Here is a 23485-nt window from a genome sequence, read left to right on the forward strand (position 1 = left end):
TGATGTCGTGCCATTTGAGAGTGTAAAACATGAAGGGTGATGTCGTACCATTTGAGAGTGTAAAGCACGAAGGGTGATGCCGTGCCATTTCAGTTATATTATCATGTGAAGAAACGTATAAAGCATGAAGGGTGATGCCGTGCCATTCTTAATATACACGAAGGATAACGCCGTGCCATTTCATTTATATTATCATATGAGACTGAGACTAAAAGCACGAAAGGTGATGCCGTGCCATTTTTTTAATATTATCATATGTTCATGGCACGAAGGGTGTGTCCGTGCAGGCGAGGACAAGAGACATACATTCTTGTAACGACCCGGCCGGTCATTTCGAGAGTTATAGCCCCGTTTTTTCCATTTCATCTTCTTTTTGTGTTATTCAGCTATATTATGTTATATCGGGTTAGTTGGTTCGATACCGGAGTGGTTTCAGAGTGAATTGAGACACTTAGTCTCTTAAGTAGAAACTTAAGTTGGAAAAGTCAACTGGATGTTGACCTATGTGTAAACGATCTTGGATTCTAATTCTGATCATTCCAATAGCTCCGTATGGTACTTTTGGGCTTAGGAGCGTGTCCAAAATATTATTTGGAGGTCCGTAGAGGAATTAGGCTTGAAATGCCGAAAGTTTAATTTTTGAGAAGCTTGACCGAGGGGTTGACTTTTTGATATCAGGGTCAGAATCCGATTCTGAAAATTGGAATACCTCTGTTATGTCATTTATGACTTGTGTGCAAAATTTGAGGTCAATCGGACGTGATTTGATAGGTTCCGGAGTCATTTGTAGAATTAAAAATTTCAAAGTTCATTAGGCTTGAATTGAGGTGTAATTCATGATTTTAGCGTTATTTGAGGTGATTTTAGGGTTCGACTAAGTCTGTATGATGTTTTAGGACTTGTTGGTATATTTGGTTGAGGTCCCGATGGGCTCGGGTGAGTTTCGGATGGTTAACGGCTTGGATTATGGACTTGGAACTCTGCTGGAATTTTTCTGATGCACTATCTGGTTTCCTTCATCGCGTTCATGAGTGGAGCCTCGCGTTCGCGAAGAGGAACTGGGAGGCTGGCAATATTTTCTCTTCGCGTTCGCGAAGGGTGGACTGGGTGTGCATCGCGAATGCGAGAGGTGTTATGCGTTCGCGAAGAAGAGAGGAAGCAGCCGAGGACCCCAGGCAATTGGTCTACGCGTTCGCGTAGGGGGTGTCGCATTCGCGTAGTGAAGGGGAAATAAGGCATTGGTCTACGCGTTCGCATAGAAGGCATAGAGGCAGAGGCATTTTGTGTTTTGCGAATGCGAGGGTGATGTCGCGTTCGCGAAGGAGGAATTTGGACGGGAGCTATTTTGTGCTTCGCGAACGCGAGGCACTGACCTCGTTCACGAAGAAGAAAAGCCTGGGCAGTGAGTTTAAGTTCTAAAAAGAGTTTTTGACGATTTGGAGCTCGTATTGAGGCGAGTTTTGGGTGATTTTAAGAGGAAACAACTGGATAAGTGTTCTTAACTCAAAATTGGTTAAATTACCCGAATCCATGATTGTTTTTATCATTTAATTGATGAATTGAGTTGGGAAAAATTGAAAATCCTCTCGGTTTAAATTGAAGATTTGAGGGTTGAGTTGGGGTCGGATTTTGGTAAAATTGGTATGGTTAGACTCGTGCTTGAATGGGCTTCCGCATTTTGTAACTTTTGTCGAGTTCCGAGATGTGAGCCCCACGGACAATTTTTGAACTAATTTTTGGATTTTTATAGAAAAATCATTATTTTCTTATGGAATTAATTTCAATGAATTTTATTGACTGAAACAAATTATTTATACCAGATTCGAGACGTTTGGAGACCAATTCACAAGGAAAGGACATTGCAGAATAAGAATTTCATGGCTTGAAGTAAGTAACGATTGTAAATCTAGTCCTGAGGGTATGAAACCCCGGATTTCGTATCATTTTACTACTTTGAGGTGACGCACATGCTAGGTGACGGGCATATGGGCATGCACCGTTGAGGATTTATGACTTGTTCCATCCCGTAGCAACTGTAAATTTGCATATTTTGTTGAAACTATATGATACTTATATGTTTTAGAAAGAGTTTCTGTAAATTGGGCTGAATCTCATGTTTGGGCCTTGTGTCAGTGCTGTTTGGACCCTTAGGGGCCTTTTCTTACTATCCTCTCATTTTTTTCGATTGAAAATCTATACTCAGTCATGGTTATACTTGTTTACTACATAACTCAGTTTTATGACTCTATTCTTTATGCATATATATGTTGTTTTGGGCCGAATGCCCTGTTTTTACTTAAATGCCCGAGTGGCTTGAGAGGTTTATGACTGAGTGAGGCCGAGGGCCTGATTGTGAGGATGAGTGTGGATCGGGGCTGCCCGCCTGCAGCATACTTTATTATTATAGCACGCGAGTTGTCCGTACAGCACGTGATTTGTCCGTGAAGATTATAGCGCTTGCGCTGAAGGAGCCCCTCCGGAGTCTATACACACCCCCAGTAAGTGCAGGTACCTACTGAGTGCGAGTGCCGAGTGCTGAGTGACTGGGAGGCATGAGTGATTGTGAGGTATGCCCGAGTAGCAAGAGTGATTGTGAGGTATGCCCGAGTGGCACGAGTGACTATGAGGTTTGCCCGAGGGGCTGTAAATGAGTGATGTTTTGCCCGAGGAGCTGTTTATGATTTCATCATTTTTGCTCACCTTTGCATTTTTCCTTTGTCTGAAAACTGTTGAAAAATATCTTTAAATGATTTTTACTAGAACTGGGCTAAACGAGATATTTTGATTCAAATCATGATTTTAAAAGCATGTGGTATTTTACTGAGATTTCCCGATATGAATGTTATATGCTTTATTGCTCGTCACTACTGCTCAGTCTTTATTTATTGTTGTTACTTACTGAGTTGGCGTACTTACGTTACTCCATGCACCTTGTGTGCAGATTCAGGTGTAGCTGGACACGGTAGTGGTTATTGAGTGTTCTGATTGCAGATTTTCTTGGAGATAGCAAGGTAGCTGTTTGGCGATCGCAGCCCCTGCTCTTCTCCCTCTTATCTTCCTCTAGTTGTATTTAGCTATTTTCCAGGTTGAGTTAGCCTTGGTATTATTAGACAGATTGTAGTAGATGCTCATGACTAGTGATACCCCAATGTCGGGCTTTTCCTTCTGCACTTTTATTTTGATTTGAACTCCTTTACGAAGGTTTTTATGTTAAATAACATTGAAATTATCTTTGAAATGAAAATATCGGTTTGTTTTGGAAATGAGTCGGCTTGCCTAGTTCCACGAGATGCGCCATCACGACAGGGGTTAGTTTGGGTCGTGACAGATTGGTATCAGAGCCTAGGTTACATAGGTCTCACGAGTCATGAGCGGGTTTAGTAGAGTCTTACGGATCGGTACGGAGACGTCTGTACTTATCTTCAAGAGGCTGCAGAACCTTTAGTAAACTCCACATTCTTGCATTCTTGTCGTGCGAATCTGTTGATTCTAGTAGCTAAACATCTGTTGTTTCATTCTCTCACAGATGGTAAGGACTCATGCTACCGGTCAAGAGGGCCAGCCATCAGTACCACCAGCCAGGGCTGCGAGAGGCCGAGGCCGCGGTAGAGGCTGTGGTAGGGGTAGAGGTGCAGCTCATACAACAGTTGGGGCAGTACCTGCAAATCCATCGGTTGTCCCAGATCAGGACCAAGTTCTAGTTGTTGATGCACCAGCTCAGGCACCACCTGTGCCTATTGTGATTGCAGGCCTTCAGGAGGCCCTAACTCAGATTCTGACAGTGTGTACCGGCCTTGCTCAGGCGGTCTCTATTTTGACGGTCGCAGCCACTTCTCAGGACAGGGGAGGCACTCAGACTCCCGTCGCTCGCACACCCGAGCAGGTTATTCAGGGACTTCAGACGCCGGAGGCACCACCAGCCCATCCGGTTGCAGTTGCTCAGGATTATGTGGTTCCTGCTATGCTTGAGGATGATCAGTGTAGGTTGGAGAGGTTTGGGAGACTCCAGCCACCACCTTTTAGTGGCACAGAGAGAGAGAGGATGCTCAGGACTTTTTGGACAGATGTTAGAGGATACTCCGTACTGTTGGTATTTTGGAGACTTGTGGGGTCTCATTCACTACCTTTCAGTTTTCTGGGGCTGTACTCAGATGGTGGGAGACTTACGAGAGGCGTAGGCCTGTTGGCACAGCACCCCTTACTTGGCAGTAGTTCTCTGTGGTCTTTTTGGAGAAGTTCGTGCCTCGATCCCAGAGAGGAGTTGCGCAGACAGTTTGAGCGGCTTCGCCAGAGTGATATGTTTGTGACATAGTATGAGATACGGTTCTCCGAGTTGGCCCGTCATGCGATCTGGTTGGTTCCCACAAATAGGGAGAGGTTTATTGATGGTCTCACTTATCAGCTAAAGTTGCTCATGACCAGAGAGAGGGTTTCGGGTGCTACTTTTGATGAGGTTGTCAACATTGCTCGGCAGATTGAGATGGTTCGTGGTCAGGAGATGGTTGAGAGGGAGGCCAAGAGGCCTCGTGGTCAGGGTGGATTCATCGATGATCCTTTTGGGGGTCAGTTCCATCATGGTAGAGGTCATCATTTCAGACAGGCTTAGTCAGCTCGGCCATTTCACCGTGGTGCATCATCTGGCCATGGTTCTCACAGTTCTCATCAGGGCCACTCATCACTTAGTTCCCTTCCAGCTCAGAGTTCATCCCGTGCTCCACCTGTTCAGGACTCTTCTATGCCAGGTTCTTCTACCAGTTATCCCGGTGCTAGGGGTTCCCTTCAATTTCTGCCGCAAGCACCAGGGAGTTGTTTTGAGTGTGGGAAACTTGGGCATATGTGGAGGCAGTGTCCTCATCGTCATGGAGGTCTATCTCAGTAGAGGAGTCAGCCTCTGACTACAGCACCAGTTACCTCACCACCCGCCCAGTCAGCTCGGGGTGGAGGTCAGTCAGCTAGGGGATGCCCTAGAGGGGGAGGCAGATCAGGGGGTAGTCAGGCCCGTTTCTATGCTCTCCCTGCCAGACCAGATGCTATTGCTTCAGATGCTGTGATTACAGGTATTGTCTCAGTTTGTCACAGAGATGCCTCAGTAGTATTTGACCCTGGTTCCATATATTCATATGTTTCCTCGTATTTTGCCCATTTTCTGGATATGTCCCGTGAGTCTCTAGTTTCTTCTGTTCATATATCTACTCCTGTGGGCGACACTATTATTGTGGACCGCGTATATCGATCATATGTGGTGACTATTGGGGGTCTGGAGACCCAAGCGGACCTTCTGCTGCTCAGTATGGTCGACTTTGATGTGATATTGGGTATGGATTGGTTATCTCCATGTCATGTTGTTCTAGATTGTCATGCTAAGACGGTGACGTTTACTATGCCGGGAATTCCGAGGGTTGAGTGGAGCGGTTCTGTAGATTATGTACCAAGTAGGGTGATTTCATATTTGAAAGCTCAGCGCATGGTTGAGAAGGGTTGCCTATCTTATTTGGCTTTTGTGAGGGATGTTAGTGCAGAGACTCCTGTCATTGATTCTGTTCCGGTGGTACGTGATTTTTCGGATGTGTTTCCTGCAGACCTGTTGGGCATCCCGCCTGATAGGTATATTGACTTTGGTATTGATTTGGTGCCAGGCACTTAGCCCATTTCTATTCCACCGTATCGTATGGCACCGGCGGAGTTGAAGGAATTGAAAGAACAGCTTCAGGAACTCTTTGATAAGGGGTTTATTTGGCCTAGTGTGTCACCTTGGGGCGCACCAGTTCTATTTGTGAAGAAGAAGGATGGTTCCATGAGAATGTGTATTGATTACAGGCAGTTGAACAAGGTCACAGTCAAGAACAAGTATCCTTTGCCTCGTATTGATGATTTATTCGACCAGCTTCAGGGAGCGAGGGTGTTCTCCAAGATTGATTTGAGGTCCGGTTATCACCAGCTGAAGATTCGGGATTCAGATATTCTCAAGACAGCTTTCAGAACCCAATATGGCCATTATGAGTTCTTGGTGATGTTTTTTGGGCTGACCAATGCCCCAGCAGCGTTCATGCATTTGATGAACAGTGTATTCCAGCCATATTTGGACTCATTCGTCATTGTATTCATTGACGATTTCCTGGTGTACTCTCGTAGCCAGGAGGAGCACGCTCAGCATTTGAGGGTTGTATTACAGAGATTGAGGGAGAAGAAACTTTATGCAAAGTTCTCCAAATGTGAGTTTTGGCTCAGCTCAGTAGCATTCTTGGGGCACGTGGTGTCCAGTGAGGGTATTCAGGTGGATCCGAAGAAGATAGGGGCAGTGCAGAGTTGGCCCAGACCGTCCTCAGCCACGGAGATTAGGAGATTTCTTGGTTTGGCGGGTTACTACCGTCGCTTTGTGGAGGGATTTTCATCTATTGCATCGCCCTTGACCAAATTGACCCAAAAGGGTGCTCCATTCAGGTGGTCGGATGAGTGTGAGGAGAGCTTTCAAAAGCTCAAGACTGCTTTGACCACAGCTCCAGTGTTAGTTCTGCCATTAGCTTCAGGTTCTTACACCGTGTATTGTGATGCCTTGAGGATAGGCATTGGTTGTGTTTTGATGCAGGAGGGTAGGGTGATTTCCTACACCTCGCGCTAGTTGAAGACCCATGAGAAGAATTATCCTGTCCAAAATCTTGAGTTAGCAGCCATTGTTCACGCCTTGAATATTTGGCATCATTATTTGTATAGGGTTCATTGTGTGATCTATACTGATCACTATAGTTTGTAGTATCTGTTAAAGAAGAAGGATCTTAATTTGCGTCAGCGGAGATGGTTGGAGCTTCTTAAGGACTATGATATCACTATTTTGTACCATCCGGGGAAGGACAATGTGGTGGCCGATGCTTTGAGTCACTGGGCAGAGAGTTTGGGGAGTTTAGCATATCTTCCAGTAGTAGAGAGACCATTGGCATTGGATGTTCAGGCCTTAGCGGACCAGCTTGTCAGATTGGATATTTCAGAGCCTAGTCGGGTATTGGCTTGTGTGGTCTCCAGGTCTTCTCTTTATGACCGTATCAGGGAGCGTCAATATGATGACCCCCACTTGCTCGTTCTTCAGGATAGGGTTCGGAGAGGTGATGCTAGGGATGTAACTATTGGTGATGACGGCGTGCTGAGAATGCAGGGCCGGATATGTGTGCCAAATGTAGAAGGGCTTCGAGAGTTGATTCCTCAGGAGGCCAACAGCTCGCGGTATTCCATCCATCCGGGTGCCATGAAGATGTACCAGGATTTGAGGCAGCACTATTGGTGGAGGCATCCGACTGTAGTGTACTCATACTACACTTCTGCACATTTTTGTGCAGAGCCAGGTTTTGGAGATATCGGATTCAGACAGAGATTAGAGTGTGATCTCAAGGCTTCAAGGTAGGATTGTTTGGTCATCGCAGTCCCTTGGAGTCTTTCTATTATATTGTACTATCAACTCTTATTCGAACAGTATTGTATATTCAATCCTTGAGATCATTGCATGTATTCAGTTAGAGTTTGTGACTCTGTATTACCAGTCTTGGGAGGTTGTTACAGTTATATATTTAAAAACAATGGCTTGAATTGTAATTGTAATAGGCTTAACTAGTCTTAGAGACTAAGTGCCATCATGACGCTTGTGGTGGGATTTTGGGTCGTGACACACACATACACATACACATATATAAATATTCTCCAATTTGGTGATTTGACCAAGTATATGTTGTTTTTGCTACAACTTAAGTTTTAATATAGCACTATACATTTTGTTTTTAAATAAGTTACCAACCAAAATCAATCGGTATTAGTGGTTAAAATGGTCAAACACTTATAGATTATTGTTACTTACAATCTATATATATATATATATATATATATATATATAACATCCTAAATTGTATATATATTTATATACATACACATACACACACACACACACACACACACACACACACACACACACACATATATATATATATATATATATATATATATATATATTCTCCCAATTGTGTGATTTGATCGAGTATATGTTGTTATTTCTACAACATATGTTTTAATATAGCACTAAATCTTATAGCACTATACAGTTTGTGTAACAACCCGGCCGGTCATTTTGAGAGTTGTAGCCTCATTCCCCCATTTACTGCTCATTTTAATCTTTATAACTATTATGTCACTTGCCGGGGTAGCCGGTTCGAGTCTGGTGTGATTTCAGGATGAAATGAGACACTTAGTCTCAAGGTTGAAAGCTTAAGTTGAAATGATTGACCGGATGTTGATCTTTGAGTAAACAACTCCGCAATGGAGTTTTAATGGTTCTGTTAGCTCCGTTAGGTGATTTTGGACTTAAGAGCATGTCTGGATTGTGATTTAGAGATTCATAGTGGAATTTGGCTTGAAATGGCAAAAATTGAATTTTTGGAAAGTTTGACCGGGAGTGGACTTTTTGATATCGTGGCCGGATTCCAATTTCGGAAGTTGGAGTAGGTCCGTGGTGTCATTTGTGACTTGTGTGCAACGTTTGGGATCAATCGGATGTGATTTGATAAGTTTCGGCATCGTTTGTAGAAATTGGAAGTTCAAAGTTCATTAGACTTGAATATATATATATTTATGCGATTCGTGTTTTTGATGTTGTTCGAGATGGTTTGAAGACTCGACTAAGTTCGTATGAGGTGCTAAGACTTGTTGGTATGTTTAGTTGAAGTCCCGGGGGCCTCGGGTTAATTTCGGATGATTAACGGACCGATTTGAAGTTTGAGAGAAGTGTTGAAGCTCACCAGCTTCTGGTGTAATCGCACTTGCGGAGGCGGGATCGCAGGTGCGGTCTCGCAGAAGTGGAGCTGGGCTGTCCTTGGCAGGGCGCAGGTGCGAGGGTCTAACCGTATCTGCGATCCCACAGGTACAAACGAGGCTCCGCAGATGCGGAATTGAGAGAGGGGCTTGTTTCTGCAGAAGCGGGTAGAGAGCTGCAGAAGCGCCTCCGCATGTGCGGAACCTGGAGAGCAAATGTGGGCCTGGGGAACTTAAGTGATTTTCGCAGAATTACGGAATTGACCGTAGAAGCTGTAACGACCCGGCCGGTCATTTCGAGTATTACAACCTTGTTTTCCCATTTACTGCTCAATTTATGCCTTACAGTTGATTTATAACTTATCGGGTTAACTGGTTCGGGTCCAGAAAGATTTCGTAGTGAAATGAGACACTTAGTCTCTTAATTGAAAACTTAAGTTGGAAAAGTTGACCGGATATTGACTTATATATAAACAACCTCAGAATTGAATTCTGATAATTCCAATAGCTCCGTATGGTATTTTGGACTTAGGAGAGTGTCCGAAAAATTATTTGGAGGTCCGTATTGGAATTAGGCTTGAAATGGCAAAAATTAATTTTTTTGGAAGTTTGACCGGGGGTTGACTTTTTGATATCGGGGTCAAAATCCGATTTTGAAAATTAGAATAGCTTCGTTATGTCATTTATGAGTTGTGTGCAAAATTTGAGGTCAATCGGACATGATTTGATAGGTTCCAGCGTCGTTTGTAGTATTTGGAAATTTCAAAGTTTAGTAAGCTTGAATTGGGGTGTGATTCGTGTTTCTAGCATTGTTTGATGTGATTTGAAGCTTCAACTAAATTTGTATGATGTTTTAGGACATGTTGGTGCATTTAGTTAAGGTCCCGAGGACCTCGGGTGAGTTTCGGATGGTTAACAGACTGAAAATTTGGACCTCAGAAAATCTGGAAATTTTGCTTATGGTGTAACCGCACCTGCGAAGATTTGACCGCAGGTGCGACACCGCAGGTGCGCAAGAACTATCGTACAAGCGGAAAGGGCAGTTTAGACTCGCCACAGAAGCGTGTCCGCAGAAGCGGACCAGTCGTCCGCTGAAGCGAAAAAGGGTGCAAAAGCGGATACCAAAACCACAGAAGAGGTTGCGCAGAAGCGGTTAAAATACCACAGATGCAAAACCCCTGGACAGTATACATTTCGAAGGGGTTCCGAGTTTTGCCGTTTTTGGACCTTCAAGCACGGTTTTTGGGGCGATTTTGAGAGAGAATTCAAGGGAAACTTGAGATAAATCACTTGTGATTATTTCTACTCCATAATATTTAATTATCATCGAATAATCCGAGTAGATTACATGTTTTTGAGGTGTAAATCAGAGATTTGAATTTATGGATTTGGAAATACGATTTGATGATTTGGAGGTCAAGTTGAGGTCAGATTTTTGTAAAATTAGTATGGTTAGACTCGTGGTTGAATGGACTTTCGGATTTTGAAACTTTTGTCGGGTTCCGAGACATGGGCCCCACGGGCAATATTTGAGCTAAATTTCGGATTTTTGTTAGAAAATTAGTATTTTCTTATGGGATTAATTCCAATAAATTTTATTGACTGAATCGAATTAATTGTGGCTAGATTCGAGGTGTTGGGAGACCAATTTACGAGGCAAGGGCCTAGCAGATTAAAGAATTACACGGTTTGAGGTAAGTAATATTTCTAAACTTGGTTCTGGGTATGAATCCCCGAATTTGGTATAATGTAAATTATTTGGAAATGACACACACGATAGGTGATGAACATGTAGACGTGCACCACATAAATTGTGTCTTGAATAAATCCTGTGAAGTTGTAAAATTAAAGGATCATGTTATTATCTGAACATGTGGCACGTGTTAGAGGAATTGAGCTGAGACTCTTAATAAATATCATGTTTAGGCTATGTGTCGATATTTTAGTACCCATAGGGTCGTGTTGTTGTTGAATTAATTATTTCAAAAATATACATTTCACACTCAACAATATTCGTCCATTGTGAGGATAATTATGGGATCGAGCTGCGCGCCGCAGCAGGCCATATTGGCTTATATATATATATATATATATATATATATATATATATATATATATATATATATATATATATATATATATATATTATTGTTCTGGATCGGGAATGCCCGCCTGCAGCAGGCCATAATGGCTTTATACATTATTATCATTTGGATCGAGGCTGCCCGCCAGCAGCAGGCCTTATAGGCTTTACTATTTCATGGATCGGGGCTGCACACCTGCAACAGGCTTTATAGGCTTTATTGTTATACGGATCAGGACTGCCCGCCTGCAGTAGGCCATAAAGGCTTTATATCATGCTTGGGATAAAGGAGCCCCTTCAGAGTCTGTACACTCCCCTCCCCCCCAGTGAGCGTAGATGATTATGTATATTCGGGATGGATTTTCCAGGGCATGGACTTGGCTTACTTATTTAAATTGTAACGAATTTTCCTAGACATGGATCTTGTCCGTATCATTTATATTTGGGGATAAATTACCCCAGGGCTGGATTGGCCTTATCCGGTACTGAGTGACTGACGGTCAGTCGATGTGTATATATATACGAGTTGGAACACCCCTAGGATGGATTGGCCATAAACAGTACCGAGTGACCGAATAATTTATGACTAGTATATACATGAGGTCTTTCTACCGAGATGTCATATTCCTCATATCATGCAGTATTGATCTATTTCACGTGTATTGAGTTTAACTGTTGAATTTGAATGCATACCTACATTTTTGTACCATTATTTATACTGGACTGTACCTGCGGAGCTCGTCATTTCTTTCAGCCCGGAGGTTAGTCTTGTTACTTATTGAGTTAGTTGTACTTAAACTACACTCTACACCTCGTGTGCAGATCCAGGTGCTCTCTGATATGGTGATTGCTAGATTTTGAAGTTAATTCTGTTGGGGACTATCAAGGTAGCTGCTTGACGTCCGCAGACTTGATTCCTTTCTTGTTTAATTATTGTACTATTCTATATTTTCATACAGTGATTTGTATCCGTCAGACTTTGTATTCATATTTGATGTTCATGTACTCAGTGACACCGAGTTTTGGGATTGTTTATATTTATGTTTGTGAGGTTTTCTTCCACTGAATTTAATAATTATGTTTTCAAATTTAAAAGATAGGGTGGTTTATTGAGATTGTCAGCTTGCCTAGTATTGAGATAGGCACCATCACAACATGTGAGATTTTGGATCGTGACAAGTTGGTATCAGAGCTCTAGGTTACATAGGTCTCGTGAGTCATGAGCAGGTTTAGTAGAGTCTTGCGTATCGGTACGGAGACGTCCGTACATATCTTCGAGAGGCTGCCCAACCCTTAGGAAATTTCACTTTATTGTATTCAGTCGTGCGAACTTGTTGATTCCGGAAACTAAAAATCATGTTATTCTATTCTCTCATAGATGGTGAGGACACGTACTATCGGATCTGATGGTCAGCCACCAGTGCCACCAGTTAGGGCCGCGAGAGGCTGAGGCCGTGGTAAAGGCCGGGGCCGAGGTAGAGGTCGAGGTGTAACTCGTACCACAGTGGGACCAGCACCTGTATTACCACCAGTTACACCAGCTCAGACACCAACTGTGCCCATTGAGATTCCAAGCCTTCAGGAGACTTTGTCCCAGATATTGACAGTTTGCACTGACCTTGCTCAGGTGGTTTCGGCCCAGGCCGCACCTGCCACTTCTCAGGCCGGGAGAGGTACTCATACCCCTGTTGCCCGTACTCCAGATCGGGTAGTATAGGAACTTCAGATACCGGGGGCGCTACCAGCCCAGCCAGTTGCAGCCGATCAGGTCCCGGTAGTCCCTGTTATGGCATATGATGTGCAGAGAAGAGTTGAAGATTTGGGAGGCTTTGACCTCCATCTTTTAGCGGTGCTGAGTCAGAAGATGCTCAGGGTTTTTTGGATAAGTGCCAGCGGATGCTTCGGACAGCAGGTATTCTGGAGACCAGTGGGGTCTCGTTCACTACCTTTCAGTTTTTTGGGGATTCCGTCAGATAGTGGGAGGCTTATGAGAGGCGCGGGCTGGTTGGTGCAGTACCACTTACATGGCAGGATTTCTCCGTTCTCTTTTTGGAGAAGTTTGTGTCGATGTCTTGTAGAGAGGAGCTGCATAGATTTTTTGTGCAATTACGGTAAGATGGCATGTCCGTGACGTAGTACGACATGAGATTTTTTGAGTTGGCTCATCACGCAGTTTAGTTGGTTCCCACTGATAGAGAGAGGATTAGGAGATTCATTGATGGCCTCATGTATCATCTGCGGTTGCTTATGACTAGGGAGAAGATATTGCGTGCCACTTTTGATGAGGTGGTTGACATTGCTCGACAGATAGAGTTGGTCTGTAGCATGAGCGTGGTGACAGGGAGGCCAAGAGGCCTCGAGGTTCGGGCGGTTTTGGTGGAATACCTTCTGGGGGACACTTCTACCACAATAGGGGTCGTCCAGTTCACCATGGTGCATCATCTAGCCATGGTTCGTACAGTTCTCATCGGGGTCAGTCATTTCTCAGTGCACTTCTAGACTCGAATACGTCCTGTGCACCATCAGTTCAGGGATTATCTGTACCAGGTTCTTCTGGAAATTATTCTGGTTCTCGAGGTCCGCCTCAGAATTCGCCACCATTCTTCAAGGGGGTGCTATGAGTGTGGAGAGCTGGGTCATGTAAGGAAATATTGTCCCCGCCATATGCGAGGTCCAGTTCAGCAGAGGAGTCAGGCTACTACTTCTTCACCAGTTGCTCCACCACCCGCTCAGCCAGCTCGGGGTGGGGCTCAGTTAGCTAGGGGTCGCCCAAGAGGGGGAGGCTGATCAGGTGGCGGTCAAGCCCGATTCTATGCTTTTTCTGCCAGACCAGATGTTGTTGCTTCAGATGCAGTGATCACAGGTATTGTCTTAGTGTGCCGTGGGGAGGCATCTATATTATTTGACCCTGGTTCCACATTTGTATGTTTCATCATATTCTTGTTCATTTTTCTGAATATGACACGTGAGTCCTTAGTTTCACCTGTTCATGTATCTATGTCGGTGGGTGATACTATAATTGTGTACCGTGTGTATCGGTCGTATGTGGAAATTTTTGGGGACGAGACAACAATTGATCTTTTATTGCTTAGTATGATCAATTTAGATATTATCCGGGTATGGTGAGATATCAGATGTTTTGTTATATGGCTTTAGGCCAAGTGGGGGAGTCTGTTATCTACGATTTGATTGCACGATTATGTGCGGTATTGGTTTTGGTTCGAGGTACACTTGTGGATTAGTTATGACTTGTAGAGGTTGAGATCGGGGATGACTTGAGTAAGAAAATTTCTTGAATGCGGGTTATATTGCACTTTATAAAAAATCATGAGATGATTAAATTGTTATTTTGAAGGATGTAGTGCACACGGAGTATGAATTTGATTGGTGGTATTAAGGCAGGGTTACTTCTTTAGCGGATGTTGTGCTAATTGGGGCTTGTGTCTTTCAGCCAGTTCGGGCGGTGCAATTTAGATTTGAGCATAGTGGGTAACTTTCGAAAGGATTATAATGGATTCAAAATGTATATGTGTCAATTGAAATTTTTTTCGGAATTTGGATATTGCCAGAATCAGTTATTTGCACTGATGGTGCGGGAATTGCAGTAATTCTGTATGACTATGGATTCCACATTCCAGTATAAGAAGGGTAAAAGAATAATTTTAAATTCACATAAGGTATTTTTAGAGTGAGTGTTACTTTTGTGGTGCTTAAGAGAATACAATGGCTTATGGACCTTAGGGTGGTGTGGTTTTATGTTGAGATGTCTTCTAATGAGCTTTGGGTAAGGGTAGTAGTGTTCTGATAAGGAGAAACGTCAACTTTAGGGTAATTCAGAAGAACCTCAGAGAAAATAGGACCACTAGGTAGTAGGCTAGACCAATATGGTAATGGCATGCTCAGTTCTTTTGGGTAATAATGATGTGGAGGCTGTACAGATGTTTTTGTGGTAATACTTTTGGGTTTTGGTGACCTGTGTGGCTTGGACTAGATAGAGGAAATTAGTTCTGATAGATTGATTAGGTGAAAATGAATATCAAAGTGTTCTTGACGGTTTCTACCATGGTTCAAAACGGATATTTTCTACCGGTGTGGGAAACGTGTTGTGCATTGTGATTTCCTCCTAGAAAGAAGCAAGAGAAAAGTTTCTAACTAATAGGATATGTAATTTGCTGGTGACTTAGAGTTTATAATGAGATTCTCGTGCTTTTCACATGTGAGATTTGGTGTGTTGTGCGGGATTTAGATTTATATGTACAAGGTGGTAGTTCATTCTTGAAAGGAAGATCACGAATTCTGGACAGAATGGTCAGTGTTATATATTTAGATGAATGTTATAGTTGCTCGGTAATCCCTGAGAAGGGTGCGCGGTTGAAAGGGGCATTGTATTTTGATTTACGGATGTTCATTGGTATCGCAATACTCTCCTGGTTGATAGACTGTTGATATTTAAATTATTGATATGTGGCACAGAAGAATTATGAAAATATTCCTAGAGGGATAATCGTGCATGAAGGATGTGATAGTCATTCGAATTCTGGAGTTGTGATCAGTTACGATGGTTCATATGTAGTTATTTGATTGACCCTGTATGATATGCTTGGATTAGAGGCATGTGACCATGCAAGGCGGATTATGTCATTGGCACGTGAGTTGTCCGTGCGGATCCATATATTAATACTATAGCATGTGAGTTGTCCATGCGAGTGATGTTAATATGAGCTCTAGAAGAGCTGGTTACTGTTGTTAAATTTGTGTGTCTTAGTTCTACTATATATAATGAGCTTATAGCATTAACATTGTGGTGGTGCTTGTTGAACTTATAATACGGCTCTCTACTTTGAGACATCTTCCATTTTGGGTATAAGGTTGCGCAGTTGTGGATTGAGTTGTATTGGTGTGGTATGTCAATGGGATAGTTCTGTTTAATAATATAAGGTCATTGAACCTAGAATGGGTACTATCAGGTTTGATTACGTTATATTGGGATGATAATATTGAAAGTCGGGTTAAAGAGTGATTATGGTTCTGATTGGGGCGGGAGAGCTCCATGACTTGTCGATCTGATAAGATGTTATGAGATTTTGCGTGTTTCTTTCATTATCAGTAGTGTGCGAAAGTTTTAGAATGAAGGTTTTGTTTGATATGGGGTTTAATACTATTACCAGGCTACTTTAGAATAGTTAATATGATCGAAAATGGTGCTATGAGCATGTGAGTTGTGTAGTATGTTAAGTGAATATATCTGGGGTTATGGTTATGGCTTAATACAGCTTATTTAGACTCATACAGCGTGTTGATGTGAGATTCAGGTCTTGAAAAGAAATTCTGAATGTTGGAAATTAAATTCCAAGGTTTATGGGCTAAGGTTGAAGTAATGATTTTTAATTATATTATGTTGTTAGGCCTATACAATTTACACAGAATAGGGTGGCGTGGGATCACCCCCGGGTACGTACGTGGTAAGATGGAATAATGAGTTGATGGCATGGAAACAACTCTTAGCACGTTCGAGGACGAACACATGTTTAAGTGGGGGAGAATGTAACGACATGGCCGGTCGTTTCGAGTATTACAACCTTATTTCCCCCCATTTACTGCTCAATTTATGCCTTACAGTTGATTTATGACTTACCGGGTTAGTTGGTTCGGGTCCGGAAGGATTTCAGAGTGAAATGAGACACTTAGTCTCTTAATTAAAAACTTAAGTTGAAAAGGTTTATCGGATATTGACTTATGTGTAAATAACCTCGGAATTGAATTCTGATGATTCCAATAGCTTCGTATGGTGATTTTGGACTTAGGAGCGTGTCCAAAAATTATTTGGAGGTCCGTAGTGAAATTAGGCTTGAAATGGCGAAAGTCAAATTTTTGGGAAGTTTGACATGGCGGTTGACCTTTTGATATCGGGGTCGGAATCCGATTCTAGAAATTGGAATATCTTCGTTATGTCATTTATGACTTGTGTGCAAAATTTGAGGTCAATCGGACGTTATTTGATAGGTTCCGGCGTCGTTTGTAGAATTTGGAAATTTTAAAGTTTAGTAAGCTTGAATTGGGGTGTGATTCGTGTTTCTAGCGTTGTTTGATGTGATTTGAAGCTTCGACTAAGTTCGTATAATATTTTAGGACATGTTGGTGCATTTGGTTAAGGTCCCGAGGGCCTCGGGTGAGTTTCGGATAGTTAACGGACCGAATATTTGGACTTGGGAAAATTTGGAAATTTTGCTTCTGGTGTAACCGCACCTGCGAAGCTTTGACCGCAGGTGCGACACCGCAGGTGCGACACCGCAGGTGCGCAAGCACCATCGCACAAGCGGAAAGGGCAGTTTGGACTCGCCGCAGAAGCGGACCAATCATCCGCAGAAGCAAAAAAGGGCGCAGAAGTGGATGACAAAACCGCAGAAGCGGTTGCACAGAAGCGGTTAAAATATCGCAGATGCGAAACCCCTGGACAGTTTACATTTCGAAGGGGTTCCGAGTTTTGCCATTTTTGGACCTTCAAGCACGGTTTTTGGGGCGATTTTGAGAGAGAATTCAAGGAAAACTTGAGGTAAATCACTTGTGATCATTTCTACTCCATAATATTGAATTATCATCAAATAATCCGACTAGATTGCATGTTTTTGAGGTGTAAATCGGAGATTTGAATTTAGGGATTTGGAAATAAGATTTGATGATTTGAAGGTCGAGTTGAGGTTGGATTTTTGTATAATTAGTATGCTTAGACTCGTGGTTTTCGGATTTTGTAACTTTTGTCAGGTTCCGAGACGTGGGCCCCAAGGGCGATTTTTGAGCTAAATTTTGGATTTTTGTTGGAAAATTAGTATTTTCTTATGGGATTAATTCTAATAAATTTTATTGACTAAATCAAATTAATTATGGCTAGATTCGAGGTGTTAAGAGACCAATTCACGAGGCAAGAGCCTAGCGGAGTAAAGAATTACACGGATTGAGGTAAGTAACACTTCTAAACTTGGTTCTGAGGATATGAATCCCCGAATTTGGTATGATGTAAATTGTTTGGAAGTGACGCTCACGATAGGTGATGAACATGTAGACGTACACCACATAAATTGTGTCTTGAATAAATTCTGTGAAGTTGTAAAATTAAAGAATCGTGTTATTATCTAAACATGTGGCACGTGTTAGAGGAATTGAGCTGAGGCTCTTAATAAAGATCATGTTTAGGCTATGTGTCGATATTTTAGTACCCATAGGGTCATGTTGCTGTTAAATTAATTGCTTCAAAAATATACATTTCATACTCAGTCATATTCGTCCATTATGAGGATAATTATGGGATCGGGTTGCGTGCCGCAGCAGGCCATATTGACTTTTATATATATTATTATTGTTTTGGATCGGGACTGCCCGCCTGTAGGAGGCCATAATGGCCTTATACATTATTTTCATTTGGATCGGGGCTGCCCGCCTACAACAGGCCTTATAGGCTTTACTGTTTTATGGATCAGGGATGCCCGCCTGCAGTAGGCCTTATAGGCTTTATTATTATACGGGTCGGGACTGCCCGCCTGCAGTAGGCCATAAAGGCTTTATATTACGCTTGGGCTGAAGGAGCCCCTCCGAAATCTGCACACACCCTCAGTGAGCGTAGATGATTATGTATATTCGGAATGAATTTTTCAGAGTATAGACTTGCCTTACTTATTTATATTATAACGAGTTTTCCTGGATATGGATCTTGTCCGTATCATTTATATTTGGGGATAAATTATACCAGGGCCGGATTGGCCTTATCCGATACTGAGTGACTGACGGTCAGTCGATGTGTGTATATATATATGGGTTGGAACACCCCTGGGCTGGATTGGCCATAAACAGTACCGAGTGACCGAATAATTTATGACTAGTATTTACATGAGGTCTTTCCACTGAGATGTCATATTCCTCATATTATGAAGTATTGATCTATTTCACGTGTACTGAGTTTAACTGTTGAACTTGAAAGCATGCCTATATTTTTGTACCATTATTTATACTGAACTGTACCTGCGGAGCTCGTCATTTCTTTCAGCCCAGAGGTTAGTCTTGTTACTTATTGAGTTAGTTGTACTCATACTACACTATGCACCTCGTGTGCAGATCCAGGTGCTCTCGGATATGGCGACTGCTAGATTTCGAAGTTAATTCTGTTGGGGACTATCAAGGTAGCTGCTTGACGTCCACAGACTTGATTCCTTTCTTGTTTAATTATTGTACTGTTCTATATTTTCATACCGTGATTTTTATCTGTCAGACTTTGTATTCATATTAGATGCTCATGTACTCAGTGACACCGGGTTTTGAGAGTTTTTATATTTGTGTTTGTGAGGTTTTCTTCCGCTGAATTTAATAATTATGTTTTCAAATTTAAGAGACAGGGTGGTTTATTGAGATTGTCGGCTTGCCTGGTATTGAGATAGGTACCATCACGACATGTGAGATTTTGAGTCGTGACAGAAGCGGTTCCGCAGGTGCGAAAAGCCTGGGTAGATTATTAAAACAAGGGTTCGCGATTTTTTCTTCATTTCAAACATTTCAAGCACGGTTTAGGCGGTTTTGTGAGGGTTTTCTAGGGGATTCTTGAGATAAGTCCCTTGTGCTTATTTTTGATCAATAATATTGCTTCCCCATCGATTTTCCCACCTAGTTGGTATGTATTTAAGGTGTAAATTGGGAGTTTGAGGCTAGGGATTTTGAGAGTTTGATTTGGGGATTTGGGGGATGATTTGGTGTCAGATTTTGATAGATTTGGTATGGTTAGACTCGTGGTTGAGAGGAATTTCGGGTTTTGTGACTTTTATCAAATTTTGAGATGTGGGCCCGGGGCCGGCTTTTGAGCCAATTTTTTATTTTGATCAATTACTTAGCATTTTCTTATGGAATTGATTCCTTTAGCCCGTATTGATTATATCGCATTGTTTATGGCTAGATTCGAGGCATTCGGAGGCCGTTTCGCGAGGCAAGGGTATATTGGAGTAGTGATTTACTCGGATTGAGGTAAGTAACAGTTTTAAATTTGGTTCTGAGTGTACGAACCCCGTATTACGTGTCATGTACTTAGTTTTGAGTTGACGTGCATACTAGGTGACGGGCATGTGGACGTGCACCGTAGGATTGTGACTTGGTCAAATTCCATGGGACGGTGTAGTGAATGATTTGTTGTTCTCTGTTATTCTCCATGTATTAGAGAAAATTGAAACACCAATCATGTTTAGACTATGTGTGTGCATTGTAGGGACCCACATAGGTCGTATACATGTTGAATTATCTGCTAAATTGTTGTCTTGTACTCAGTCACAGTTTATTTGTATATTACATAACGATCTCTGTTGTTCATTTTTTATGCATCATATCATTACTGTATGGGCTACTTACTATGATTTCTGAGAGCCCGAGAGACTAGAGAGGTTGATGACTAAGTGAGGCCGAGGGCCTGATTGTGAGATATTATACTCTAGCACGTGAGTTGTCCGTGCAGCACGTGAGTTGTCCTTGCAGCACGTGAGTTGTCCGTGCGGATCCAGATATTATGATTTAGCACGTGAGTTGTCCGTGTAGCACGTGAGTTATCCGTGTGGATCCAAATATTATGTTATAGCACATAAGTTATCTGTGCAACACGTGAGTTGTCCGTGAGGATTAAAGAGCTTGGGCTGAAGGAGCCCTTCCGGAGTCTGCACACACCCCCAGTGAGTGCAGGTACCTACTGAGTACGAGTGCCGAGTGTTGAGTGAACAGGAGGGCTGAGTGACTGTGGCCCTGAGAGGATGCATTTGATTTCATATTTGTTGCACTTAGCTTCCATGTATCACTGTCTTTATAATTTCTGAAAGATATTACACTCTGTTTTAGTTGAACTTGACATGAAATTACTATTTTGGCCTTAATTGTCGAACTTGAAAGCATGCCTACTTTATTATGTTGAAATCACTGTAATTGAACTATAATTGTGAAGCTCGTCACTAATTTCAGTTCTTTATTTAGTATTGTTACTTGCTGAGTTGGTTGTACTCATACTACACCCTGCACTTCGTGTGCATATCCAGGTGTTCCTGGACACAGTGGGTGTTGATTTCCGCGCACAGTTGATCTTCTAGAAATTTCGAGGTAGTTGTCGGCATTTCGCAGACCTTGTTTCTCCTTCCTTATCTTTCCACTTATTGTATTTTGTTTCAGATTTTCATAGACAGTATTTTTCAGACTTGTGATGTATAGATGCTCATATACTCAGTGAAACCCCGATGTTGGGAATTTTTGCGTTGTATTTTGGATTTCTATCCTCTTTGTGGGAAGTTGCTATCATTTAAACTATTTTAAATCCATTTTCTTTTAAGTGTTGGAGTTATTTTATAAATATCGGCTTTCCTAGTACCACGATAGGCGCTATCACGACATATTAGGATTTTGGATCATGACATTTTATTTTTAAATAAGTTACTGACCGAAATTGGTCGATATTAGTAGTCCAAATGGTCAAACACTTATAGATTATTGTTACTTATAATCTACATATATATAACATCCTAAATTGTATATATATATATATATATATATTCTCCAATTGTGTGATTTGATCGAGTATATGTTGTTGTTGCTACAACTTAAATTTTAATATAGCACTACATCTTATAGCACTACACATTTTGTTTTTAAATAAGTTACCAACCGAAATCGGTCGGTATTAGTGGTCAAAATGGTCAAACACTTATAGATTATTGTTATTTACAATCTACGTATATATAGCATCCTAAATTGTATATATATATATATTTATATACACACACATACACATACACACACACACATATATACACAACAACATATACTCAGTCAAATCACACGATTGGAGAGTGTATATATATATATATATATATATATATATATATATATATATATATATATATATATATGTGTGTGTGTGTGTGTGTGTGTGTGTGTGTGCGTGTGTGTGCAAGGAGCATGGGGACTGCGAGAAAACTGCTGGTAATTCCTTAAAATATTTAATTCTATTTTTATCGAACTATATTTATATATTTTAATTTAGTTAACATGTTTTATAATATTTGTAGGAAAAAAAAATGTGGGAGGAAGATGACTCATGATGAGTTCTTCATGGAGACTCACATCCGGAAGAAGAAGGCACCGACATATCCAACTAGATGGATCGAGGACCGGGGGAGACTACATATGTAAGTTTCATAACTACTATAACTTGAAAATAATATTTATAATATTATATAGTTAATAATTTTCTATATTCTAAATAAAGGGTCGCTACAAGACTAATGTGGATTAGTACACTCAGAGCTTGCCACCGAATGAGCAAGGCGAGCGACCACCTCTTTCAGACGAAGAAGCGCAGAAGATATGGTTGGATGTTGTCGGTGGTCCTAAAAAGGGGATAGCATACGGCCTTCTAGAGAGATCATTTCAGCGCTATAGGGCCGGATTGCAAGGTATACGGACTTTTGCCCAGGGCAAGGTAATTGATAGGTCGACTCTCTCGTCTATGGAGAAGAAGATCGCAAAGCTGACAGCATAGCTTGAAGAGACAAAGGCTAGAGAACAAAAGAGAGATAAATAATTTAATACCCTTCAAGTTTAGCTAGAAAAGAGGGACCAATAATGTCCTCCAAGGTCAGCTGGCCAATCTTCTTGCTAGCGGTGTTTTCCCCATTCCCCGGTCTCGTGAGCCTTCCCCAAATGCTAATCCTTCTCGTCGTGATCCTTCGAACCATGCCGACGATGAAAATTCTAGTAGTGGAGATGGAGATGATGTAGTACAAAATACTAATTGAATGATGTTTGAACTTTTAACTTGTGAAACGTTTTGTTGTTGGGTATGATATTTTATTAATATAGTTTAGTGGAGATGGAGATGACATTTTGTTAATATAGTTTTGATAGTTGTTATTCTTGTTGTTATTGTTGTTATTATTGGTTGAATGGCAGCAATGTAATGTTGCCATTATAAGTGATTGGTTGTTGGAAGGTGGTGCAGCTATAAAACAACTGTATTTTACCAAACACTTACCCACAAAACCGACCTCTTATCGACCGAAGTCGGTCGAAAATGTTCATTTGATTTTTCAGAAACTTAAATTTACCGACGACTTCGGTCGGAATTTTTTATTTTAAATTTTAAATATTTTAATGATTCCAACCGATTTCGATCAGAATTGAATAATTTTAAAAAAAATGAATAATTAAAATTCCGACCGAAGTCGGTCGCTAATTAAAAATAATTAAAAATTATTTTCAACAATACCGACCGAATTCGGTCGGTAAGATTATTTTGTATCAGATAACTTGGTCAAAGTGCGTTGACACCGACCGACTTCGATCGGAAATATCGATCGTTTGCGGTCGCTCCCCATTAGTGACCATTGTTTTTTCGACGAATTGAAAACGGTCAGAAATCGATCGGTTTTTGTTCGATTTCGATCGATTTTTCTGGACGCTGTTTGACAGTTTTTTAGTAGTGATTATTTTTAAACTCAATATATAAATTTTTTCACTTGTAAATTTATTCGGTACGATTCGGTATTTTTTCGGTTTATTTTTGTAAAATAAAAAACTACCATAATTATCGGTATGATTATAGATTTA

Source organism: Nicotiana tomentosiformis, chromosome 6, assembly GCF_000390325.3.
Source record: "Nicotiana tomentosiformis chromosome 6, ASM39032v3, whole genome shotgun sequence".
Classification (NCBI taxonomy): domain Eukaryota; kingdom Viridiplantae; phylum Streptophyta; class Magnoliopsida; order Solanales; family Solanaceae; genus Nicotiana; species Nicotiana tomentosiformis.